The sequence below is a fragment of the Hibiscus syriacus genome, unplaced genomic scaffold, assembly GCF_006381635.1.
Source record: "Hibiscus syriacus cultivar Baekdansim isolate YM2019G1 unplaced genomic scaffold, ASM638163v2 tig00111356_pilon, whole genome shotgun sequence".
Lineage (NCBI taxonomy): Eukaryota > Viridiplantae > Streptophyta > Magnoliopsida > Malvales > Malvaceae > Hibiscus > Hibiscus syriacus.
Genome location: NW_024063068.1, coordinates 591,977 through 595,224, shown reverse-complemented (window position 1 = coordinate 595,224; position 3,248 = coordinate 591,977). Strand labels below are relative to the sequence as shown.

The 3,248-nt window shown below is 38.1% G+C and overlaps 1 pseudogene; it reads left to right on the top strand.

Moving 5' to 3' along the window:
* Window positions 1-270: 270 nt before the first annotated feature.
* Window positions 271-2,900, top strand: LOC120159289 (annotated as a pseudogene).
* Window positions 2,901-3,248: the final 348 nt, after the last annotated feature.

The window sequence follows — 3,248 nt, the reverse complement described above, 5'->3', positions numbered from 1 at the left end:
TTTGTCTCAAAAGTTGATGTTATATATTTTGGAAATTAAAAACGAAAGCCTCACGTTGATCCTTATATGATTCTAATGGCGGCCCCTACGCCGTTGGCCTTGGCTTGCTTATTATAATTTCTCTCCTATTTTTCTATTATTTTTCTTTCTGTATTTCTTCTCTCTACCTCTAGTAGTAATAAAAGGCGAACTCAACTTTAGCAAATAAAAAGTATTCATATAAGCCAAGGGGAGGAGAAAGAAACTATCTCTTCTTCTTCTCGAAGAACCATGGAGGCGGCGTTGTTGCAGTGGCTGAAGCCGGTGTTCGTCTCCGTCACGGTGGCGCTACTGGTGTTCAAAGTGTGGGTGTCGCTTTGGTGGCGACCGAGGAAGATGGAAGACCATTTCTCAAGGCAAGGGATCAAAGGTCCCCCTTACCATTTCTTCATCGGGAATGTTAAGGAACTTGTGGGGATGATGTTGAAAGCTTCTGCAACTCCCATGCCTAATTTCTCTCATAATATTCTCCCCAGGGTCCTCTCCTTTTACCACCATTGGAAGAAAATCTATGGTACTACTATTATAATTTATAATTCTATTTTTTTTTTTGAGAATTGGAGCGCTTCTTCTTCTTCTTTAATAAACTTTACAGCTTTTTTTCTGGTGTTTGAAGTTAAGAGTTTTTGGACGCTTCTTATCTTTCTCCTTCTTTTCTTGCACCATTTACTCCTTACATATATACGTATGAAGAAACTGCAGTTTTTTTGCACTTGTGTGTCACCTTGGTTAGGGAGATAAATTTTGTTTTTACAATTCACACATTCGATAAAAACAAATTAGTGTCATACAATTAGGTAAACTTTGTGAGTGAATTGAGCGTTTCATCACCTTTTTAACTGATTTGCAGGTGCAACATTTCTGGTGTGGTTCGGTCCCACGGTTCGAGTAACAGTGTCGGACCCTGATCTCATAAGGGAAATCTTCATCTCCAAATCCGAATTCTATGAAAAAACCGATGCCCACCCTTTGATTAAGCAGCTTGAAGGTGATGGCCTGCTTAGCCTCAAAGGTCAAAAATGGGCTCGTCATCGCAAAATCATTACCCCTACTTTCCATATGGAAAATCTCAAAGTAAGTTTAAGATTAAGCTCTCCATTATCAACAAATTCCCATCATCATTATTCACCTTTTTTTCTTTAACTATTCCAAGCCATTGTTGTAGTTGCTTGTGCCGGTGATGGCACAAAGAGTGACCGAGATGCTGGAGCAATGGTCGGCAATGTTGACAGACTCCGGAGACATCGAAGTCGACGTTTGCGAATGGTTCCAAATACTCACCGAAGATGTCATCACTCGTGCCGCGTTCGGGATCAGTTACGAGGACGGGCAGGCCGTGTTCCGTTTACAAGCTCAAGAATTGGTGCTCGCTGCCGAGACATTTCAAAAGGTTTTCATCCCCGGCTATAGGTAAACATCCAATTCTCTCTTGCATATGTTGAAGATTTCAGGTTCAAGCACTATTTATTAATATTTTAATTTCAGATTTTTACCTACGAAGAGGAACATAAGGTGTTGGAAATTGGATAAGGAGATTAAAAAATCGTTGATGAAGCTAATCGAACGTCGGAAAATGAAGGCAAGGAACGTAATGGAGGAACAAGGGCCAATGGATTTGCTGGGATCATTGATGGAAGCATCTTATTCGAGCCCGAATATGACAGTCCACGACATGATTGAAGAGTGCAAGAGTTTTTTCTTTGCAGGCAAACAGACCACATCCAATTTGCTGACGTGGACGACTGTTTTGCTATCAATGCACCCAGAGTGGCAGGTGCAAGCACGTGATGAGGTGTTAAGGGTGTGTGGATCACGTGACTTGCCCACCAAAGATGATCTTGCCAAGCTTAAGACGGTAAAACCCCCCTCTGAATTCAACACTAATTTCACGTCTGTCTCTTTTCTCTTGCTTGTTTTCCTTTTATATCTCTAAATTTGTCCTATTCTTTAAGGATAAATTACATATTTAGTCATCTACTTATTCACACGTTTTTCTTTTGGTCGCCTAATTATTTTTTTTAAAAATAATTGCTAACTTTACTTTCTAATTTCATTTTTGTCATCGGTCGTAAAAAATTAATGGTAAAGATGACGTGACACCATAAGATACTATCATGTTATCATTGAAAAAAATTAAAAAATATCACGCTAATTGTTTTGTTAATTTGTTAACTATGTATGATCAAAATAAAACTAAAACATATTAATTATGATTTTGAAAAAAAGATTAAGTGATCAAAATGGAATCGTACGAATAGTTAGATGAATAAATAAGTAGTTTACTCTCTTTTTTTATTATAATTATCACATTTGACAAATTTTATGTTGGGGGTGTGCAGTTGTCTATGATATTAAATGAATCACTTCGCTTGTACCCGCCAGTAATAGCCACAATCAGACAGGCCAAATCAGATGCTGAGCTTGGGGGTTACAAGATCCCTCGTGGGACTGAACTTTTGATACCAATCTTGGCCGTTCATCATGATCAAACCATATGGGGCAACGATGCCGACGAGTTCAACCCGGGTCGGTTCTCCAAAGGCGTGGCAAATGCAGCTAAACACCCGATGGGGTTCATCCCGTTCGGTCTTGGGGTACGGACTTGCATCGGTCAAAACTTGGCCATTTTGCAAGCCAAGTTAGCCCTTTCCATCATACTCCAACGCTTCACCTTCCGCTTGGCTCCAACCTATCAACATGCACCCACGGTTCTTATGCTGCTTTACCCACAATATGGAGCCCCAATCATCTTTAGACCTCGATGATCAAGGCTCTCAATTAATCCCACTTTCTCAGCTGTGTATCTTCAAACTAAATCTTCTATAAGAATATATTTCACACGGGTATATTCATTTTTTTAAATCTTTTGTATATGTTTTGAAAATTATATTTTTATATTTATATCCAAACAATCATCGAATAAAAAAAACCCAAAAAGTTTAAACAATTTAACGAATGAATCTCTTGTATATTCATTCGTGTACCCGACCTGAAATCCAATGGTCAGTTTATATTTATTTAAAAAGTTTGACATAAATTTTTTTGATGGAAGCTATTAGATAGGTTTCTTCATGTACGTTTGCCTTCTCACGTGTAATTTATATGTATAATTTGTAACACAGTTCAAGAAATGTTGTTTGAAAATCTGCTATTGTTTATGTAGTCTACCACTTCAATATATTTTTGTTACTAAAACATTCAAATTTGCA